Here is a 24361-nt window from a genome sequence, read left to right on the forward strand (position 1 = left end):
AAGTGTCCCCTCCCTCCCTCATCAGTCAATGTGCACCCCCCTGTCAGTACACCTTTGAGCCGATGCCAATGACTGGGCTGTACAGCTGGATCTGCCATGACTGGGCTAGGAGTCTGGAGCACTTCTAGAGACCTTCCACTCCTGGAAAGCAGGTCTAAGTGAACTGGACCCACAACTGTGAGTTGTGAGCACCAAACTCAGCAGAGTATAAACAACACGGAAGAAAGCTGTGAAGCATAACTTCTTTTATTTCTAATAGCTACTGCAAGCTAAAACTCAAGCGCTACTGGCTTGGATGAGTGTTACAGCTCCCACTCAGCCATCTAATCTCTACATAGATAACACTCAGACTCCCCACAGAGTCAGGTTGGAGAGGAAGAAGCAAAAAGCAGTTTCCTCCCCTCCTCTCTGAAAACATCATATCAGGAGATTCACACAATGGAAGTGTGTGAAAATAACAAGACACACACACACACACACACACACCCTCAAAGCTGCATGCTCGGTGAAAGAGGATGGCCATCCCAGATAGGAGTGCACTGTTCTTTGGTCAAGGGCATACAATACTAGAATAGAAATAAAGTGAAAAGAAGGTGTGCTCTTTCCGCCTCGCTACCTCTCTCACAGAACTAAAAGATGACTAGGGAAAGATTCAATGCACCCCAGAGAAAGGGAAAAATGCCAGTTCTCTATGCGTGTGTCAGATGTACATTCCAAACCTGAAAGTGCACTTCATTCAGCCAGGAATGATTGGAAGAAGCCCAGAGAGAGTTGCACATTTTGCCTGGGGACATTGTTCTATGCTGAGCGCATTTAACTGGGTGCCTAGTGAAGTACATGACACAGAGGAGTGATCATCATTTCACGTTTAGCCAGCCTCTCTCAGCGCCATCAGACTTTACAGTGCAACATCAGAGGGTCCTTAAACACGTATTTCAAAGATTTGCAACAGGACTGTGAAGAGGTTCTGACGTTTGCTGTCACTCCCTGCTTTGCTCAGCAGCTAGGACACCACACATAGCTGAGGAGAGGGAGCCAGTGTGGTAAATAAGGATGCTGAAACTGTCCTCTGTAAGTAAGGGCAGCATTTTAGAGCATTCTGGCTGGATCCTGTCAAGAAGAACTTTTCTGGGGGGACTGCGGCATCATGCAGGTATACAAGCAAAAAACAAAACCCCCAGATGGTTTAGAGATAAGTAGGGGGGCATTTGTGAGGGCAAGTGGAAGAGGAGGAGGAAAAAGTGTTAAGTTGTGAGTGAACATATCAAACGACACAGCGATTATTGAAACAGCTCTTTTTTTATTCAAAGGCCAGAAGAGAACTGAGCTGAAGGGCTCAGTCAGCCTGCATATATAGAGCTCCAGTACCACGTTACTGTAACAACTTTCTAAAACTATCCAATCACTGAACGTCACTTTCGATCCTTCATTTGCATAAGATTCTACGGTATCCCCCTGCCGGCCCAGGGTGAGAATTTCAGTACATAACAAAAAGAGTCAACCCACAAAAGGAATCTGAGTTGTGTCAGCAATGATAATGTGGATGGGAACACTACGGCACGGGGACTAACAGTACAGGAGCTAAAATCCAAGACACAGGGATTAGAGGAAGAAAAACAAAGATGGTTCAGGCAGAAGGGTTGGAATTGAGAAAAGGCCAGGAAAAATTAAAGAGGATGTGGCGGAGGCTAATGTCTCCCAGGAAGCAGCCTGCGATGTGATTGCGGATTTGGAAATGTGTCAGAAGAAAATGATTCTCTGTCTTAGAGGAATTTCAGAAGAACCAGAGGAAGATATAAGGTCCAAATTGATTAAGGAGTTGTCAAATTAGATAGAGGTACAGGAAGAACTGATGGAAAACTCATTTGATTAAATCTTCTGAATTAAATCAAGCTTTGCAAAGGTGAAAAAAAGTTACCAGGAGACTGTGTGGTAATTTTTAATTTACGCCAAATCAGAGACCAAATATTACAAACGAACTATCAGAATAGATTACAGATAGGAGAGAAAAATAAAATTAATCTAAAATAAATTCCCTTCCAACTGCTAAAAAAACCAAGCTAATTCCAATTTTTTGACAGATGCTCTAAGAAATAAGCAAATTCCATATAGATGGGAAATCCTGAAGGGAGTCTCTTTTACATATAAAAAGAATAAACAACAATGCAGGGATATATCTGAAGCGTAGAAATTTCAGATGAAATATTTAATATAAGAATTAGGAAAAGGGATGCTCGTGACAAGAACAGAAAGGGGGATAGAGGAATTATCTGAGGATAGCACTGATAAACAGGAAGAAGAGGAAGAGTAATAAAGACATTATTAAAGCAGGAATAAAAATAATAATTATTTTTCCTTAAATTAAACCAGAATGGCAGATTAAAAATACTAACTTGGAATGAAAATGGCTTAAATCAAAAATACAATGTGATTACCTAACAATCCCTCCGCAAGAACCGTTGCACAATTGACTACAAGCGGGATGATTAAGAACGGTGTGGAAATGAATTACTAACCGATGGCTTGGCTTATGGAGATCTGGAAAAGAATGAAAGGCTTTTGGAATGATGCAGTTATAAAAAGGGAGTCGCCATGTTGGCAGGCTTTGTTGCAGGATTGATGATCAAGGGGGAGGAAGCCATGGCTTTGTTATTATTTTGGACTGCTGGCAGAACCCTCTGAGAAGATCGAGAAGGCAGTGACAGGCCTGCGAAGATTAACGAGCAGATGGTAAGATTGTTTTTTCTATGGAAGTGATGAAATGCATCTGCCATCTGAATATGACGCTCGGATGAATGGAAAAACCCACACAGGATTATAAAAATGCTTGTTTTCAACTCGCTTGAGGAGACTATCAGAGGTCACAAAGAGAAAGGAAAAATATACGAAAACAACAAGAAGAGATGAGGAAAACAACAAAGAGAGGATTGGACAGAATTGTGAACATTATTTGGACAGAACTGTGAACATCAAAGCAGCAGCAATAAGATGATCGGATCTCTTTCGAAGCTCGAAATATTGATGATCAACAGAAATTTAAAATTTGGCTCTGTAATTTGGAATTAATGTGATTTGATTGGTTTGTTAATAAAAATTATTTTTAAAAAAATAAATAAATAGAAAAATACAAGGGACATTGGAGATGAGAATACTTCTTGTTTTTTCAAAATAAAACCCCAGAAACCTTGAGATTTTGATTTTTAAAAATTGGGCATTTTGAAATCTGAAAACAATGGATGTGACCCATATTTGCATTCATTTGTATAATCAAATAATATAAGGGTTGAGACAAGGTGGCATTAGTAATTAAGGATATGTGCTTCCAACAAAGGCATCCAGCCAGGGACTATAAGAATCTATAGTGAAATATAAACACTTGAATGAGATTACACTCTTCCCCCATGGGTTGAAAGAAAAACTTTGTGAGCTTTCTAGGCATTTGAGCAGAACCCTGACGTTTGCTGTCACTCCCTGCTTTGCTCAGCAGCTGAAACACCACACACAGCTGAGGAGAGGGAGCCAGAAGTGTGGTAAATAAGGATGCTGAGACTGTCCTCTGTAAGTAAGGGCAGCATTTTAGAGCATTCTGGCTGGATCCTGGCAAGAAGAACTTTTCTGGGGGGACTGGGGCATCGTGAAGGTATACAGGCAAAAAAACAAACCCAGGATGGTTTAGAGATAAGTAGGGGGACATTTGTGAGGGAAAGTGGAAGAGGAGGTGGAAAAAGAATCGACCCACAAAAGGAATCTGAGTTGTGTCAGCAATGACAAAGTGGAAGGGAAAGAGGAAGAGTTGTTAGACAGCTTGAGGATTGTCATTGTGTGGACAGGCGGAGTCCCCCAAAACCCTAGGCGGCCCCCGTGTGGAATAACAACTCAAGACAATGTGCTAGGGGATTAAAATTGGCCACAACTTTATTATGTTTCAGATGTGGGTAGACCTTGGCTCAGGCATTGGATGATAATCCCTCCCAGTCCCCCACCGGGGATCTGGGGAACATCAGGGTTATCCAGAGTGGGGGGGGGGATGGGCTGGCTCTGGAGAACATAAGTTCAAGCAGAGAGAGCCCGCCCCGTTACACCACCGTCGCAGGGGAGAGCAATTACGCCCTCTTGGCATACGGCCAAAGCCTCGCCTCAAACAATCCCTTTAACAGGGAACCCTAGTATCGCCTTCACAAAGAGAAGGGGGCGTGAGTCACCGCTACAACCCGACCCCCATTTAGAGAAGATAGACTAAAGGATTCTGCCCAAGGCCTTTATATTAACAGTTACCACGGTTAGAGAATATGGTGGATTTGAGTTTATTACTGCATTTCTGAATGTGTCGCTTTATTCAGCATATTGGGTCACAGTGCAAAAAAGAATATGAGCGTTGCATCCATCCTGTTCTGAATGTAATCCATTCATTAGCGTGCCTGCAATCTGAAGCCTGCAGAACGGCCATGGAATCTGTTTCAAAAAGCTCCCTTCCAATCCGAACCAAGTTACATGTACATTTTACATTCTAACTCATTGTGGGAGGCTCTGTGTTATTTTTAATTAGTTTGTAGCATTATTGTTTTTCTCATGACTGTTTCAGAGCCAAAATAATTGCTGAATCGTGGCAAACATTGCAGAGGAACGCCTGGTATCTGCCAGCTCAGTGCTATCCAATTCCATGTCTGCGCAATGTGCATATGTATTCAGTGTCTCTTCTTGTTGTTGTTGGGGAGAGATGGGGACTACCACTAGCTCTTGAGGGAGCTGGAAGATAAAGGAGATCATCAGAGAAGCCAGTGTGGTGTAGTGGTTAAGAGTGGTAGTCACATAATCTGGGTAACCGGGTTCGCGTCTCCGCTCCTCCACCTGCAGCTGCTGGGTGACCTTGGGCCAGTCACACTTTTCTGAGGTCTCCTCCCCCACTCACCTGTTTGTTGTGGGGGAGGAAGGGAAAGGAGATTGTTAGCCACTTTGAGACTCCTTAAAGGGAGTGAAAGGCGGGATATCAAATCCAAACTCTTCTTCTTCTTCTTCTTCTTCTTCTTCTTCTTCTTCTTCTTCTTCTTCTTCTTCTTCTTCTTCTTCTTCTTCTTTTTTCTCAGACATTCAAGATAAAAAATCCCAACTGCCTATATTAACAAGAACATTGAAAACCTAGGGGAACGGACAAATCTACCATCTTCTTTCTAGCTGTTACTGTGTGTGTGTAATTATGATCTCTTAGAAATAATTTATATGGAAAACGTATACCAGGCTAAACATTAGCAGATATCAAGAGAGGCATATATCAAGCAAAGTACAAGGAACATTGCAGATGAGAATACGCATTGTTTTTGGAAATGAAACCCCAGAAACATTGAGATGTTGATTAAAAAACTGGGTATTTCAAAATCTGAAAAAAATGGATGTCACCAGTGCTTTTTTCCCTAAAACAATGTCAAACGCTACTCTGGTTTTCCTACGCATATTGAAATACTGCCCCTCAATGAGGCCAAACGTAAACCTTAAACGCAATATTTTTTTTTTGCGTCCTTTTGTATAATCAAATAACATAAGGGTTGAGACATGGTGGCATTAGTAATTAAGGATATGTGCTTCCAACAAAAGCATCCAACCAGGGACTATAATAATCTATAATGAAATATGAACTCTTGAATGAGATTACACTCTTCCCTCGTGGGGTTAATCATAGAAAGAAAAATATTTGTGAGATTTCTAGGTATTTGTGCCAAGTGTCCATTATACAAAATGCTGACTCAAGGCTTGGAAGCCAAAAGCAAACGGTATAAATGCTCCAGACATTTCTCTCTTCCTCACCAGAGTCTTCCAGCTTCCCTTGACTTCGGTTGCTCAGCCATTCCAGCTCTTGGTAAGTTGTCTTTAAATCAAAGCTTTAATAGGAAAAGGGCACAGAGGCATTCGGTGACTCTGGAGGAGATTCACTAGGGATTGTGTTTTGAACTGCTAGAGCTATTTTTTGTCATCTGCATACTATCCCTTGCTTTTTCCTGTAGGACTAATTGCAGTCATTAACAGTCGTCAAGAGGTTTACCATACCCATTGAGTCAATCACCCATCTCCTACTAAATTCAGGAGAAATGTCTCCCCTATATATCTTATTTCTTCTTTGGTAATCACTCATAGCCGAGTAAGATTGTCTTCCATAAACATGGTTTTAACAATGAGTCTCTAAGTGACTGTGGAGGCCAATTCTGGATCCACACATCCTTCCACAGTGGGGACATTGGTTTCTGGGCAGGATTTGATCACGGTGTGGATTTGCCAAGGATGCCTTCCTCATAGCACATTTCTCCCTTGAGTCCTGCGTATGAGTGTCTTCAGAGCCCGTGACACCTTTTGTAAAGGCTGTTCTCCAACTGGAGCACTCGCATGCCAGTGTTTCCTAGTTGTCAGTGTTTATAATACATTTTTTAAAATTTGCCTTGAGACAGTCTATAAACTTCTTTTGTTGACCACCAGCATTACACTTTCCATTTTTATGTTCGGAATAGCGTACTTGCTTTGGAGACGGTCATCAGGCATCCACATAACATGACCAGTCCAATCAAGTTGATTTTGAAGAATCATTGCTTCAACACTGGTGATCTTTGCTTCTTCCAGTACACTGATATTAGTTCGCCTGTCTTCCCAAGTGATGTGTAAAAATTTTCTCAGACACCCTTAAGGTCTGGTGACTTTTGTTTCAGAGTATCTGAAGAAGTGTGCATGCACACAAAAGCTTATACCCAGAACAAACTTAGTTAGTCTCTAAGGTGCTACTAGACATTTTTTTTTTTATTTCTGAGGAACAGGGTAATTAGAAAGTTGCAAGCTTTCACATTTGCCTCATAGATTTGGTGTGAATCGCAGTGGAAAAATGAAAATACTTACATAGCTGGAATAGTGTAATGGATTTGTTTTAGCCTGACTGGATTGTCTAATCCAGGGACACAAAGTGCATTATGAGGAATGAGGATTCACTCTATTCACATACCGAGGGTACTACAGTCGTACCTTGGCTTTGAACAGCATAGTTCTCAAACGCTTTGGTTCCCGAACGCCGCAAACCCGGAAGTGACTGTCCCAGTTTTCAAACTATTTTTGGAAGCCGAACATCCAATGGGGCTTCTGTGGCTTCCGATTGGCTGCAGGAGCTTCCTGCATTCCATCAGAAGCCGCGGTTTGGTTTCTGAAGTCAAACGGACTTCCGGAATGGATTCTGTTCGACTTCCGAGGTATGACTGTACAGGAGAGTTTTTTTATCTGACTAAGCCTTTAACAAAGTAACCAAGGACCACCTAAGGTCACTCTTTGAACTTGTATACCCCCCTCCTCAAATTTGTAGTTTTGACTCACCTCATGCTGTTGCCATGTAGGTGTGTGAGGAACGAAGACCTCATTCTCCCAACAAAAAGGGAGGAAAAGTTGGGAGAATGAGGGGTTTTTTGTGCCTGTATATCGCCTTGCTAATAATCTATCTGCTTGTTATATTTTACTATTTGCTGAGATGTAACTGGACACCACTTTCAGAAAAGATTGCTCATAGTATTTATTGATGCAAAATTTGTAATTAAAACAGAATCCAAGTAGACATTAGTGTACACCATCTTAAACACTTTCATGTTATTTTTCCCCAGATTCACACCAGTTGTTCTACGATGACTACAGCTGAAATGACACTCATTATGAAATGTAGCATGCCTATTGAAGTATTAACAGAGGCAGCCGACGGAACACTTAGGCCGATGACAATGTGGCTGGAGATGGAGATTGATGTTATGAAACAGGGAACAAACACGACTCTCCCCAACCCCAGCCCTGCCCAGATAACTGAGGCTAGCATGCATGCTCCTTCATCAGCAATGCATCTGCCTTCACTGATGCACCCAAATTCTTTTGCTTACAATCTCCCTTCTCATCCAGCGACAGTTCCTATACTGAGACGAAGATGAGCTTGTCTCTCTTTCGAATGGGATTGTGATCCCCCACAGGAACAGGGGGTGGTGAATGGTACCTGAAATGCACACCATGGATCAACATCTAATGGCCATTTGTCATGGATGCTGTAGTTGAGATTCCTGCATTGCAGAGGGTTGGACTTGATGGCCCTTGTGGTCCCATCCAACTCGACAATTCTATGATTGTATGGTGTCAGGAATGCTGAGCCTCCACCATCCAGACAAACCAGAATGGATTGGATCAAAAGGTTGCTCAGCATCTCTGACACTCTCGCCTACACATCCCTGATCAATGCTTCTTGGAGCTTTCCTTCTGTCTCTCTTAAGCGCATCCTTTCTGTTGCCTTTCTATCACTCATTGATGGCACTCTGAATATCCTTCAGGCCTGCAAGAGTTCTGATGCTTCCAGTTCCCTGAGAATCTCTTCCTTCCCCTGTGTACCTTTGCCTTGTGTCAATTATAAATTCATCTGTCCCTTTGTCATTTAACTCTTTTGTGGCTGAAAGGATTGTCAACCTATTTGAAGCCGCTCACCTAACAAATGCTTTCATGATCTCCTCTTTCCACTACAATAAACACTATCTATCTGCATCATAATTATATTTTTGGTTCTGTTCATTTTTCATTTCTTTTACTCATTCCTAGGTTTCACTCCTAGGCATGGGGGGGGGCATGTCTATCTTAGATACATTATTTCCAATAGGTCTACACTGAGTAGAACGTAGCTGGCTACAGCACTACATCTAAAAAGAACAGCCCCCATATATAGTATAAAAAGGGTCCTCACATGTAATAATACAAATCGGAAATGTAGGGAACATCATGGCATAGTTAGATATTTCAGCAGCAGCAAACACCAATGCAATAAGTATTAGGTAGTTATGATTTTATATATTTGGATGTGAGGGCAATCTGCCTGCAACATACATTGCCCATTCATCGGCAGGGTGGATTCGGCTGATCTGGCTAGCTAGGCAAGTGTCTCCTCCCTCCCTCATCGGTCAATGTGCACCCCCCTGTCAGTACGCCTTTGAGCCGATGCGAAGGACTGGGCTCAACAACAGGATCTGCCCCGGCTGGGCTAGGTGACTGGAGCACTTCCAGAGACCTTCCAATCCTGGAAAGCAGGTCTAAGTGAACTGGACCCAGAACTGTGAGTTGTGAGGACCAAACTCAGCAGAGTATAAGCAACACGGAAGAAAGCTATGAAGCATATCTTCTTTTATTTCTAATAGCTACTGCAAGCTAAAACTAAAGCGCTACTGGCCTGAATGAGTGTTACAGCTCTAACTCAGCCATCTAATCTTTACATAGATAACACTCAGACTCCCCACAGAGTCAGGCAGGAGAGGAAGAAGCGAACAGTAGTTTGCTCCCTCGCCTTTCTGAAAACATCATATCAGGAGATTCACACACACCCCAAAACTGCATGCTCGTTGAAAGAGGATGGCCATCCCAGATAGGAGTACACTGTTCTTTGGTCAAGGGCATACAATATTTGAAAAGAAATAAAGTGAAAAGAAGGTGTGCTCTTTCCACCTCACTACCTCTCTCGCAGGATAGGGAAAGATTCAATGCACCCCAGAGAAAGGGAAAAATGCCAGTTCTCTATGCGTGTGTCAGATGTACATTCCAAACCTGACAGTGCACTTAATTCTGCCAGGAATGATTGGAAGAAGCCCAGAGGGAGTTGCACATTCTGCCTGGGGACATTGTTCTATGATGAGCGCTTTTAACTGGGTGCCTAGTGAAGTACATGACACAGAGGAGTGATCATCATTTCATGTTTAGCCAGCCTCTCTCAGCGCCATCAGACCTTACAGTGCAACATCAGAGGGTCCTTAAACACATATTTCAAAGATTTGCAACATGACTGTGAAGAGGTTCTGACGTTTGCTGTCACTCCCTGCTTTGCTCAGCAGCTGAGACACCACACACAGCTGAGGAGAGGGAGCCAGAAGTGTGGTAAATAAGGATGCTGAGACTGTCCTCTGTAAGTAAGGGCCGCATTTTCGAGCATTCTGGCTGGATCCTGGCAAGAAGAACTTTTCTGGGGGGACTGGGGCATTGCGAAGGTATACAGGCAAAGAACCCAGGATGGTTTAGAGATAAGTAGGGGGACATTTGTGAGGGAAACTGGAAGAGGAGGAGGAAAAAGAGTCAACCCACAAAAGGGATGCTCGTGACAGGAGCAGAAAGGGGGGGGGGGAGAGGAATTACCTGAGGATAGATACTGATAAACAGGAAGAAGAGGAAGAGTAACACACACATAATTAAAGCAGGAATAAAAAAAAAATAATTTTTCCTTAAATTAAACCAGAATGGCATATTAAAAATACTAACTTGGAATGAAAATGGCTTAAATAGAAAAATACAAGGAACATTGCGGATGAGTGTAATGTTTCTAGGGGTTGCTCGTGCGTAAATCGGCACCACACCTGGCTGGGTTGCCTGAGTGAACCCTTTCTGTCCGGACAGCCACTCGCCCGTGGCTGTCTCAATCGCTGGCAGAGTCCGTCAGTGGGCGTTTCTTGAACTTCTTCCAGCAAAGAAATTCTTTGACGCCTAGTCTCCGCCTACTCTCCCTGCACGGAAGCCTTCTGCGCAGGGAGGGTGTGGGCGGTGGAGGACCCGTGCTCTCCCCGCTGGTCCCCAGCGAGGAGTCATGGAGCCACCTCGCCGATTCCCCCATTGGCCCCCCTTCTCCACTGGTGCTACACTGATTTCCTTCCCCAGAAGATGTGCTGCTTCGCTCCCTCCCGGGACGCTCTCCGGAATCTCTCTGGAGCCCTCCCTCTCACCCTGGCTCCGATGGCAGTTCCCTGACATCCACCTACTCCCCAGGACCCCCTCCACCCCGGTGCAATTTTCCGATATAATCTCGTCTCTTTCCTCGGCCGACGATGCAGGGAATCCCCTGAAGGAGCTGTCACCTTCCTCTGAGGATTCAAAACCAGCCTTCCACCTGCTCAGATCTATCCTCTCAGGGTGGACCTCCCAGTCTGATTCTTCTCCCTCTGACACCTCTCCTCCCTCCTCTTCGGAGGCAGGAAAACCCATAAAGTCCCCTTCGTCGTCTGTGGTTCCAAATTCTTCCTCCCAGAATCTCGCTAGTGGTTTTGGCCTATCTGGGAACAAACTGTGGAATTCTTCCACCAGATACCCGTCATTGATTGACTCAGCGGGGACCCATGTGTTTTCTGACCTGGGTTCTCCTTCCCAAGCTACCAAGTACTCCACTTGGCGACCTCGCTACCTTGAATCGAGTATTTCCGTGGCTTGGTTGCGGTGTTCCCTCTCCTCTACTCCCGCCCCTCCCTGTACGGTGAAAGTAGGGACCTATGGAACACCGGATGTATCTTCATGCTGCCCGGCAACTTGAGTTTGAATGCCACTGGGTTCACCTGCTGTGTTACCTCAAAAGGCCCCAACCGCCTCGGCTGCAACTTTTTGCACCCTCCCTTTAGGGGTAACCCTTGGGTTGACAACCACACCCAGTCTCCCACCCGTATGGCCTCCCCCTCCCGACGGTGCTTGTCTGCCTGCCTCTTGTAAACTTCATTGGCCCGCTCCATGTTCATCTTGAGTTGCTGGTGCAAGGCCTCCATTTCTTCTATAAACTGCTCGGCTGCGGGTACACGCCATGCTTCCTCCCCCCTCCCCGGGAAAGCCCTGGGGTGACACCCATAATTGGCCATAAATGGGCTCATTCCCGTGGACACATGTTCAGCGTTATTGTACGCAAATTCAGCCAAGGCTAGTTTCTCTACCCAATCCGATGGCAGTTCCCTGACAATGAGAATACTTATTGATTTTGAATATAAAACCCCAGAAACCTTGAGATTTTGATTTAAAAAACTGGGCATTTTGAAATCTGAAAAAAATGGATGTGACCCATATTTTCATCCATTTGTATAATCAAATAATATAAGGGTTGAGACAATGTGGCAAGGTACCATTTTCTTTTCCAAATTCTTCTGTTGTTATGGAGATTGACTTTGATCTTAACGGGGAGAAATGCACACCTTGGCAGTTCAGAGGGGCTGGCACCCTGCTGAAAACGTTTGCTGTCTCCTGGTATATGGTGTAGCTGCAGTGTTTGAGAAAGTTGTAGGCCATTTAAAAAAAAAAATTAAATCAGGACTCCTTGTGTTCTGCTCCACCTTGGCTTTCTTCCCACCTAGGAAAGTGCTGCCCTTTGCCTGCCTCTCAGAGCCAGAGTGTGCCGTGGGGCTGAGCCTCAGAAGCTGGAGCATATCCTGCTCCTCTCTTCCAGCAGCTGCTATGAGCAGCCCAAGAAAAGAGGCCGTGGAAAGGCCATGGGATGCTCCCTTGCAGCCACAGTTTCCGCCAGCACTGAGGACAAGGGCCAGATCCTCCTCCTCCCTGAGCTTGGTGGTGGCAACACTGGTGGGAAAAATAGGGACATTCCAGGATCAAATGAGAAGCTGGGATGGCTTTCATAATACCTGGAAAATTGGGAAAGCTGGATAGTATGAAATGCGGGTTGGATCTCTGTGGTCTTTCAGATGTTCTTTGTCTATGATTCTCATCATCCCTGACCATTGGCCATCTTGGTTGGAGCTGAGGGGTTTTGGAGTTCAACAACATCTGGAGGACCATAGTTTCATTTTCCCTATCTTAAGTGGGTCTCAAAACAAACTTCTAGATAGCGAGGACCTCCATTGTTTGTGGATCCAACTTCAATCTCATCCATTAAAGCAGAAGTCAAATGTATGCAGTGGCGTGGCGTGGGGGGTGCCAGGGGTGCCAGCCGCACCGGGCGCAACATCTGGGGGGGCGCGAGTCCAGAGGGAAGGGACAAGTTCCTCCGCCGGGCTCCCCGCCGCCACCGCCAGCCTTGCGCCCTAGCGCGCGCGCGCCCCCCGCCGCCGCTGCGGCTGTGCTCCACTCACTGCTCACAGGAGGAGCAGCCACTGCAGCAGTGCCGACGCCGCCACCGACACCTGGCTGGCACGGGCAGCCTCCGCACCCCGCCAACGCCGCCATCCCCTCGGCCCAGCCACAGGCGGCGGCTGCTTCTGCCGACTGGGAGGGAGGAGAGCTCCGAGGGGCCTCGCCGTGCCCTGCGCTCCCCAAAACCCTCCGAGAGGAAGCCGGCGGGCGGGCGAGGGTCTCCTGGCAGAAGGGAGCGCCGCTGGCTCCGGCTCTCAGCGCAAGTCTCAGCCGCGGGGGGGGGGCGAGGACGGAGCACGGCTGGAAGCCCCCGGACCCGGCCGGGAGGAGGAGAGGCGCTCGCCAAGCCCGGATCTGGAGCTCCACCTACAGCCCAAGGAGAGGAGGGGGCGGGGAGGCGCCCGAGGGGAGGGGGCTTTGGCTGCCTCGGCCCGTGGGGGCTCCGCAAATAATAAATTTAATAAATTCCTGCTGAGCCTTTGGGGGGGGTCCTTGGCTCCTTCGCTCGCCCCCAGCCCGAGTGGCGTAGCGTGGGGGGGTGCAGAGGGCCGGGCGCAACATCTGGGGGGGGCGCTCGCACTCGAGTGCTAAAATCCACGGGTTAGGGGGCGCAAATTACTTGCCTTGCCCCGGGTGCTGACAACCCACGCTACGCCACTGAATGTATGTACAGAATTTCCACCCCTCTAGGTGCAGTGTCTGTATAAATCTTCTAGCCCTGAGGCCATTGAAGTCTGAGAGGCTCTACCATTTTGAATATTTCACTAGTACTGAAGTATTTCCCAGAATGAGTCACTGACTCATGAGAAACACCTGATTCAATTAGGAAGGCTATTTCCATCTATTTTATTTCATTGTACTAATACTGAAATCTGTCACTCTGATATTTGTTAATGTTTTGTCTTCTTTATATTTTCCATTTACATAAGTTACTGGTGTCTTTATATATATATATATATATATATATATATATATATATATATATATATATATATATATATATTATATATATTTATATATATACGTGTATGCGTGCACACATGCATAACTTTATATTAACAGTTCCCAAGATCAGAGAATATGGTGGATTTGAGTTTATTTCTGTGTTTCGGAATGTTTCTCTTTATTCAGCATATTGGGTCACAGTGCAAAAAAGAATATGAGCGTTGTGTCCATCCCGTTTTGAATGTAATTCATTAGCGTGCCTGCAATCTGAAGCCTGCAGAACTGCCATGGAATCTGTTCCAAGAAGCTCCCTTGCATTCCGAACCAAGCTACATGTACATTTTACATTCTAACTCATTGTGGGAGGCTCTGTGTTATTTTTAATTAGTTTGTAGCATTATTGTTTTTCTCATGACTGTTTCAGAGCCAAAATCATTGCTGAATCATGGCAAACATTGCAGAGGAACGCCTGGTATCTGCCAGCTCAGTGCTATCCAATTCCATGTCTGCGCAATGTGCATATGTATTCAGTGTCTCTTCTTGTTGTTGCTGTTGGGGAGAGATGGGGACTACCACTAGCTCTTGAGGGAGCTGGAAGATAAAGGAGATGATTAGAGAAGCCTCCTTCTTTTTCTTTTTTCTCAGACTTTCAAGATAAAAAAACCCAACTGCCTATATTAACAAGAACATTGAAAACCTAGGGCAACGGACAAATCTACCATCTTCTTTGTAGCTGTTACTGTGTGTGTGTAATTATGATCTCTTAAAAATAATTTATATGGAAAACATATACCAGGTTAAACATTAGAAAATATCAAGAGAAGCATATATCAAGCAAAGTATAGTGGTACCTCAGGGTCAGAACTTAATTCATTGCGGAAGTCCGTTCTTCACCTGAAACTGTTCTTCACCTGAAGAACCGCTTTAGCTAATGGGGCCTCTTACTGCCACCGCGCCGCTGGGGCACGATTTCTGTTCTCATCGTGTAGCAAAGTTCTTAACCTGAGGTACTATTTCTGGGTTAGCGGAGTCTGTAACCTGAAACGTATGTAACCTGAAGCATCTGCTGTTAGGATATTTCCGTTCCACCTTAAAAGGGAGCAGGCTTTGTGAGTCACAGAGTCTGCGCATGTCCTATTCATAGGATGTTTATGTTTGCTGTTCCTTTCGATTTTGCAGTCGGTCGAAGACACTGACTCAGAACTGTCATGTTTTCCTTTGTTCTGTTCAACGCTAAATAAAGTCTGTAAAATATGCTCTTCTGCGGTGCAGCTTTCTGGCTGTGTTTTCTGCTGATAAAGAGGAGTGTGCACGAGCCCTGGAATGTGGCTTCGTGTCGCTAATTGCTGGATCTGCGTGACTACGGAAGATTGATGGACGTCCGGTACACGGCTTGGGGCCATGATGGACTATATCTCCCTGGCAGTTTCCCAACATCTGTACTACTGTACAAGGAGCATTGCAGATGAAAATACTTATTGTGTTTGGAAATGAAACCCCAGAAACATTGAGATTTTGATTAAAAAACTGGGCATTTTAAAATCTGAAAACAATGGATGTCACCAGTGCTTTTTTCCCTAAAACAATGTCAAGGGCTACTCTGGTTTTCCTACTCATATTGAAATACTGCCCCTCAACGAGGCCAAATGTAGACCTTAAACACAAATTGTTTAGGGGTATGCGTCCCCCCAGAAAAAAAGAACTGGGTGTGACCCATTGTCAGGGGTTCAGGAGCAGAGGCACAGGAAAGGGAGGAAACAGAGAGCGAGGGGGAGGAATCCGAAGGTAATATGAGCGACGACAGCGGCCCGAGATCTCCGAGTCTTTCCAGTGAGTCGGAAGATTCTCAGAAAGGGGCGCCAGTGGTCAGAGCAAGGGGGCGCCCAGGGGGACACCCCAGGAAGAAGGGACCAGAGGGGACTCAGAGAGCAGCAGTTGGAAATCGGGACCAGCGTCCCCACCAGAGCGAAGTAGGGGGGAGGAGTCCCAGGTATCGGGATCTGGCGGCTCGCCGCAAGAGGGAGGGCAGGAGTTAGGATTGGCCACACCTCCATCGGGGAGCGAGGAAACGGTCAAGAGGAAGGTTGAAGGCTGCGCGCGCGCGCCAAGTTCAAATGCACAGGAAGGCGGCACAGTAAGCAGCCCGGATAGGGAACCAGGTCCTAAAGCCCGCTGCAAGGAGGGAGAAGAGTCGGGGGGGTCAGCGTCAGAAGAGTCCAGGAAGGAAGAGACCCCGGGGGGTAGAGGGACCCAGAGGAGAAAGGAAAGGCGGAAGAGGTGGAGTAAGGCTAGAGTATTAAGTTGGTGTACAGGAGGCGGAGACTGAGACGGAGCTTCGCCGGTCTAGCTTCTAAGACATAGAGCTGCGCGCTGCGGCTTGAAAATGGAAACTGTAACTCAATAAAGAAGTTTGTACAATATTGCCGGCTAGCGTGGTCCTCTGTGAGCTGGGACCAGGAAGCGGCTCTGACACCCATATTTGCATCCTTTTGTATAATCAAATAACATAAGGGTCGAGACAAGGTGGCATTAGTAATTAAGGATATGTGCTTCCAACAAAGGTATCCAAATGTTTGTGAGATTTCTAGGCATTTGTGCCAAGTGGCCATTAGGAAAGAGCAATGCTGATTCAAGGCGTGGAAGCCAAAAGCAAATGGTATAAATGCTCCAGACATTTCTGTATTCCTCACCAGAGTCTTCCAGCTTCCCTTGACTTTGGTTGCTCAGCCTTTCCTGCTGTTGGTAAGTTGTCTTTAAATCAAAGCTTTAATAGGAAAAGGGCACAGAGGCATTCTGTGACTCTGGAGGAGATTCGCTAGGGATTGTGTTTTGAAAACTCAAGGAACAGCAAGAGCTGTTTTTGGTCATCTGCATACTATCCCTTGTTTTTTCCTGTGGGACTAATTGCCATCATTAACAGTCATCAATAGGTTAACCATTGATGGGAGGATGAAGGTTTTTGTTGTTGTTTTTGTGTGTGTCTGTATATCACCTTGCTAAAAATCTATCTGCTTGCTATATTTTACTATTTAGGTAAAGGTAAAGGTACCCCTGCCCGTACGGGCCAGTCTTGCCAGACTCTAGGGTTGTGCGCCCATCTCACTCAAGAGGCCGGGGGCCAGCGCTGTCCGAAGACACTTCCGGGTCACGTGGCCAGCGTGACATCGCTGCTCTGGCGAACCAGAGCCGCACACGGAAACGCCATTTACCTTCCCGCTTGTAAGCGGTCCCTATTTATCTACTTGCACCCGGGGGTGCTTTCAAACTGCTAGGTTGGCAGGCGCTGGGACCGAATGACGGGAGCGCACCCCGCCGCAGGGATTCGAACCGCCGACCTTTCGACCGGCAAGCCCTAGGCGCTGAGGCTTTTACCCACAGCGCCACCTGCGTTCCCCATTTTACTATTTACTGTGATGTAATTGGACACCACTTTCAGAAAAGATTGCTCATAGTATTTATTGATGCAAAATTTGTAATTAAAACAGAATCCGAGTAGACATTAGTGTACGCCATCTGAAACACTTTCATGTTATTTTTTCCCAGATTCACACCAGTTGTTCTAAGATGACTACAGCTGTAATGACACCCATTATGAAATGTAGCATGCCTATTGAAGTAATGACGTGGGCAGCCGACGGAACACTTAGGCCAATGACAATAATGGTGGAGATGGAAATTGATGTTATGAAACAGGGAACAAACACGACTCTCCCCAGCCCCAGCCCTGCCCAGATAACTCAGGCTAGTATACTTGCTCCTTCATCAGCAATTCAGCTGCCTTCATTGAGGCAACCAAATTCTTTGATTTGCAAGCTCTTTTCTCGTCCATTAACACCTATACTGAGACGAAGATGAGCTTGTCTCTCTTTTGAATGGGATTGTGATCCCCCACAGGAACGGGGTGTGGGGAATGGTACCTGAAATGCACACTATGGATCAACGTCTAATGGCCATTTGTCATGGATGCTGTAGTTGAGATTCCTGCATTGCAGAGGGTTGGACTTGATGGCCCTTGTGGTCCCATCCAACTCTAGGATTCTATGATTGTATGGTGTCAGGAATGCTGAGCCTCCACCATCCAGACAAACCAGAATGGATTGGATCAAAAGGTTGCTTAGCATCTCTGACACTATCGCCTACAGATCCCTGATCAATGCTTCTTTGAGCTTTCCTTCTATCTCTCTTTAGCGCATCCTTTCTATTTCCTTTCTATCACTCATTGATGGCACTCTTAATATGCTTCAGGCCTGCAAGAGTTCTGATGCTTCCAGTTCCCTGAGAATTTCTTCCTTCCCCTGTGTACCTTTGCCTTGTGACAATTATAAATTCATCTGTCCCTTTGTCATTTAACTCTTTTGTGGCTGGAAGGATTGTCGACCTATTTGATGCTGCTCACCTAAGAAATGCTTTCATGATCACCTCTTTCCACTACAATAAACACTACCTATCTGCATCATAATTATATTTTTGGGTCTGTTCATTTTTCATTTCTTTTACTCATTTCTAGGTTTCACTCCTAGGCATGGGGGGCATGTCTATCTTAGATACATTATTTCCAATAGGTCTACACTAAGTAGAACTTAGCTGGCTACAGCCCTACATCTAAAAAGAACAGCCCCCATATATAGTATAAAAAAGGGTCCTCACATGTAATATTACAAATCAGAAATGTAGGGAACATAATGCCATAGTTAGTTATTTCAGCAGCTGCAAACACCACTGCAATAAGTTTTAGGTAGTTATGATTTTATATATTTGTAGGTGAGAGCGATCTGCCTGCAACATCCATTGCCCATTGATTGCCAGGGTTGATTCGGCTGATATGGCTAGCTAGGCAAGTGTCCCCTCCCTCCCTAAACGGTCCATGTACACCCCCCTGTCAGTACGCCTTTGAGCCGATGTCAACGACTGGGCTCAATAACTGGATCTACCCCGACTGGGCTAGGTGACTGGAGTAAAACTGAAGCGCTACTGGCTTGAATGGGTGTTACAGCTCTCACTCAGCCGTCTAATCTCTACATAGATAACACTCAGACTCCCCACAGAGTCAGGCAGGAGAGGAAGAAGCAAAGAGCAGTTTCCTCCCCCTCCTTTCTGAAAACATCATATCAGGAGATTCTCGAATTGGAGGGGGTGAAAATCTCCACACAGACACACACCCGAAGCTTCATGCTCGGTGAAAGAGGATGGCCATCCCAGATAGGAGTGCACCGTTCTTTGGTCAAGGGTATCAAGGGGAAAGAAGGGGTGCTCTCTCTGTTTGTGGGCACACGCGCTAAACCCTGTCTGTGGTGCCTACCCCTTTCCCCAAATGATAACACAGGAGATCAGAGTATGGGTTCAGATTGGCCGCAACGTTATTGAACTTCAGAAGTGGGAAACTTGGCACAGGCCTTCGCAGGTAACCCTCTCAGCCCGCCTGGCTGAGGATATGCAGGCAGTTGAGGCCCAATGAGAGGAGACTGCAAAGTGTAAACTTACACAGCATGCCCTTCCACGACCTCGTCCTGGGAATTTGACCTACATGCTGCCACTCTAGGGCCAGGGACTCCCAGTTTTGCCATTTAACGGGCCCTGCAAGCGCCGCCGCATGGGGAGGGAGCATGAATGCACCCCCCAACTTGATGTTAGACTAAAGGCTACCTTGCCAAGTCCTAGAAAAGGGGGCTTAGCCCGAAAACACTTAGTCCGTGAGTGAGGCATGGTCAAAGCGGCTTTGGTCCCTGCTGCACAATCCATTATTAAACTCCCAACATGTTGATATAGCCACCCTTTGCACTTTGGAGGGGGGTTTAACTGACTTCTCCCCAAAAGCCCTTTCTTGGAAGTTTGGGGCCACTACTTCAGACCAAAGATCATTGTCCTTGATGTCCCAACGGGCTGTGGGTTCTTCAGCAACCCTCTCACGGAACAGCTCATGGTACGCCAAAGCCACTGAGTCCCCTGCCATTTTTTTGCTTTTAAGATAATGCCCAGATAGTTAGCCAAGTGCCAAGCCCTATCGGGGTAAGCAGCGGCAACCAATCCCATGTAAGAGGTGAAAGCAGTTAGCCAATTGTCAAAAGTTCTAGCAATATCCACTGCCTTGTCCTTCTTGCGACGCGATTCAGGCTTAAACTTGGAACTACAAGAATAAGCCGGGGAGAGCAGGGAAAACAAGTCCACAAATTCCCCATTTAGAATGCGATTGCGTATATTCTTTTTAAGCCAGATGCCAGGAGGCTGATCCGTGGTCTTGAAGTTTGACGCCTGCACCTTCCCTTTTGCATCAAGCCCATCCTCCCCACATGGCTCTTTGGCCCCAAAGGCACGGCGATGGTGCTGGGTGCAACGTTTCCAAATCCAACTAGGCGGGCCAGGGGCCTTGTGGGTAGTAACCCTTTACACTTTGCACCGTTCTTCTGACTCGCCACAGGAGGAATCACACGTACCTGAAAGAGCCAATGCTTCCTCGATCTGCAAGACCTCTTCTTCCTGTGACGTGTTCTGCGCGAATCAGGGCTGGAGGAGCTGTCTGATGAACTTGAAACAGGTGACCTATGCCTACAGGCCTACCCTTGCAAGAGCGTCAACGAGGGAACTTAGATTTATCCAAGTGCTCCTTAGCCCTAGCCAGGCGACGCTGCAGGTTCTGATGCAGTAATTCCTGCACATTGTCCTCACTGGACTGGGAAGAATCGCTCTCAGCAGTGAGCTCCTCTGTGTATGCCCACAAAAGATAGAAACAGTTAGCACACATCCTGAATACCAACTTGGGGGAACGGGGGGGGGGGAGCTGACTTAGCTCCCCCCCCCATAAGGAAAAACTGAAGTGGGTTGAAGCTGGTAGGCAGCCCGGAGGGGCACCCCCTCCCCAGTGTGATTCAGTTCAAAAAGGTCGCCATGTGGCCCCCTGCGGATGGCAAAACAAGCAGGCCGGCCTAGAGGCCCAGGTGAGGCCCAAGTCACCCATTTCGGCCAGCAACTCCAGTGGTTGGCAGCAATCCCCCCCCCCCAGCTGCAAAGGTAAGCAGACAGTGCCTGCTGCCTAGATGGGGCCTGTGCATCCCACTTGGGTCGGCAGCAGCAGCTTCAACAAACCTCAACAAGAAGCCTCAACAGACAAGCAGGCCTACGGGGGCAACTCCGCCCCCCCCCCACCGCTGGAAAAAGGGACTAGGCCTCGTTTTGCGGCCTAGTAGGGCCCGCACCGCCCTCCTGGGCCGGCAGGCAGCTGTGGGGGGGAATGCCACCCCCCGACACTGAGAAAAGTGATTAGGCCGTGTTTTGCGGCCTAGTCGGGCCCGCGCCACCCTCCCGGTTACCCCCCCCCCCCGCCGTAAAAGGAAGCAGTCCACGGCTGCGGCCTTCCTGGAGCTCCACCCGCCTGGGTAGGAAGGGGCACCGGGCTGTGGCGCAGCTGGGGTCCACACCACCGCTGGCCATCACAAAAGGCTGGTAGGCCGACCTAGCAGCCTACTCAGGGGCCGTGCTGCCAAGGAGGGCGGCGCGGGTCCTACTAGGCCACAAAACGTGGCCTAGTCCTATTTTCAGCCACGGGGGGGGGGGGTGGAATTGCCCCCCGCCTCTGCGTACCAGCCTCCAGGTGTACGGCCAAAGCCTCCCCTCAAAACAACCCCTTTAACAGGGAACCCTGGTATCGCCGCAGCAAAGAGATGGGGGGCGTGAGTCACCGCTACACCCACCCACCCCCATTTAGGGAAGATAGAGTAAAGGATTCTGCCCAAGGCCTGATACAGCCAAAGTTGTGACGTTTTGCTACGGGAAAAGCATACCTGCCAATGCAGGAGAATTCCTTTCAACAGTGACCTTGACATAGCAGCGCCCGCGTACCTGTGGAGAAAAGGCCTTAGTTTGCCTACCCATGGTCTTATGGCTGCACATGAGAAAAAGAGAAAGAGACATTTACTGATCAACTGCCTAGCCTGTTGGGCTTGGTTGCCTGCAGACAACTACACTCCATTGAGAGTTCGCCTTGGTTCAAATCACAGCCTTGACTCATGTTCTGCATTCCAGCACCTCCTGCTGGGAACAGGACAGTCTACAGTCTTAAAAGGTTAAAAAGGTAAAGGACTCCTGACAGTTAAGTCCAGTCCGGACGACTCTGGGTTTGCCGCACTCATCTCACTTTACTGGCCGAGGGAGCTGGCATTTGTCCGCAGACCGTTTTTCCGGGTCATGAGGCCAGCATGACTAAGCCACGTCTGGCAAAATCAGAGCGGCGCACAAGAACGCTGTTTACCTTCCCGCTGGAGCGGTACCTATTTATCTACTTGCACTTTTACGTGTTTTCAAGCTAAGTGGCTCGCAAGTGGCAGCAAGGACTGCTCCTAGGATTACCACAGACATGGGAGGTGGCTGGATGACTACTTCACATGGTGGTAACTGATTCAGGCAGCCAACATTGGCTCCAGATGTTATACCGAGGCTACTCGATGACACTCCGCCTCCGTAGGATGACAAGCCCCCACAAGGTGAACACAGTGAGCCCAGACCACTGACCGGGTAGCTGACACAAGATGGGGCACAGGATGAGACACAGCAGGGCTGGCAAGACATCTTGGAGTGATGGAGCTGAGTCTGAAATGACAAGTTGCAGGCAAGAGTTAGTGGAAGAAATCAGTTGAGGAAGGGGATGCTGAAGTCCACCCTTGGAGACATGTGCAACAATGAGGGATGTTGAAGCAGAGGGGAGAGGCCATGTTAAAAGGGAAATTACAGAGGCTAGTGCTTTGTGGAAGAGCTGGTACCTGCCTTTGTGGATGAGATGCCCTATATTAGGAGTGACCCACATGGTGTCCTCTAGATGTTGGCATGGAACTCCCACCAGCCCCAGCTAATGTTGCCAAAGTCTAAGAATAATCTGAGTTGAAGTCCACGATGTTTAGTGGGCACTGCATTGGGTACCTCTTCTCCTGACTCTCATTAGGTATCTCTTACAAAAGACACTTTACAAATGGCATAGAATGATGCAATATCTAAGGTATGTAGGGTGCAGGAAAGAAAAAAAAGGTGACCACAGCAAATAATCAGATAATAAAGAGGGACAGGCCATAGCTCAGTGGTAGAGCATCTTCCTTGCACAAAGGAGGTCACAAGTTCAATCCCTGGCATGTCCTGGTAGGGCTGGGAGAGACTCCTGCCTGAAAGCCTGGAGAGTTAGTGTCCATCCCTTTTCACAGTGCTGACCAAGATGGACCAAGAGCTGGTACCCCCCCTTGTGGATGCGAGTCAACCATACCTTTTCCTCTTCCTGTTTTGGGGTAACTAGCCTGCAAACATGTGCAGACCATGCAGGAGTCCCTATTTTCCAGAGACAGTCCCGGATGTACAGAAGCCATCCTTGTTTCTGATGTCCTGCTTTTCCTTAGGATGTCCCTATTTTCATCTGAGAAATGTTGGAGGCTATGGAATTGTATTAGCCCCCAAGACAAAGGCATCTGAAGGCATCCCTGTATGGGGACGTTTTCTTAAAATGTTTAATGTTTTATTATTCTTCTGTATATATTTGTATCCTTCTAGAGGGGCTGGGGCAACCCAGTCAAACAAGTAGGATTTAGATAGTAAAATTATTACTATTTTGGTAATAGATGTCCCCAGTGCTCCCCCCCCCCCCGAGGATACTCAAGGGTACGTAGTACTGGCACCTCTCTCTCTCTCTCTCTCTCTCTCTCTCTCTCTCTCTCTCTCTCTCTTTCTCTCTCTCTCTCTCTTTTTCATTAAAAATTGTGACACTTACTTAAACAACTTCATGGTGACTCCTGTCACCTATTTTTCCAGAAAGAAAGCACTGGATGTCCCTATTTTCATAGAAGAAATTTTGGAGGGTATCCAGAGTCAGAACTACTCTTAGCGAGGGATGGAGAAAGAAATTTGTTTCAGTTTGCAAATAAAGGCAATTTTACCTAATTTTTACGTTCTGAAACAAAACACAAATGGACATAAGAGAGGCCTGCTAGGTCAGGCCAGTTGTATGAAACTGCGAGGAAGTAAAGTTATTGGGAAGGTCAGGGAGAGAGAGAGAGAGAGAGAGAGAGAGAGAGAGAGAGAGAGAGAGAATCTCAGAGGAAACCAAAATCAACAGATTCCGCCACCCCTTACTAGGATGTGGCTCACACCACTCGACCCAAAATCTGATATTCAGGAACGTAAGAAAAACCTGCTGGGTCAGCAAATGTCCCAACACCCTGTTCTCACAATCACCAACTAGCTAGATGCATCTTCAGGAAAACCCAAAAGCAGAACCAGAACATGAGAGCATCTCTCCCCTCCTGAGGATTCCAGCGACTGGCATTCAGAAGCATTCAGCTTCCAACCACGGGAGCAGAGAATAGCCATCATGGTTAGTGATTTCATTATTTCACCCACACATACAGAATTAGAATGAATGAAAAGTACTTACCAAGAGCAGTAGCAGAAGACAGAGAGAAGGTGCTTGAGTCTGATGAGATCGGTGTCCTGTGCCATGTGCGTTTATCCAGTTTCTTAGAAAAAGGAAGTCACGTCTTAATCACAGCTGAGTATCACCTTTGCTGCACATATCAAAGCTACATTGGCC

The 24361-nt window shown here is 46.8% G+C and overlaps 2 long non-coding RNA genes across 3 annotated transcripts in view; one reads left to right on the top strand and one right to left on the bottom strand.

Annotated features, from left to right (window-relative positions):
- LOC308575340 overlaps window positions 1-24361 on the bottom strand; it is a 252591-nt gene that overhangs the window by 32643 nt on the left and 195587 nt on the right. The gene's annotated exons all lie outside the window — the stretch shown is intronic.
- Window positions 16513-24361, top strand: part of LOC308575388 — a 35607-nt gene continuing 27758 nt past the window's right edge. Inside the window, exon 1 of the long non-coding RNA XR_014002839.1 lies at window positions 16513-16545. This is a non-coding gene — a long non-coding RNA (uncharacterized lncRNA). The remainder of the gene's footprint in view (window positions 16546-24361) is intronic.

This window comes from Podarcis bocagei (genome assembly GCF_964188305.1).
Source record: "Podarcis bocagei genome assembly, chromosome: 16".
Classification (NCBI taxonomy): domain Eukaryota; kingdom Metazoa; phylum Chordata; class Lepidosauria; order Squamata; family Lacertidae; genus Podarcis; species Podarcis bocagei.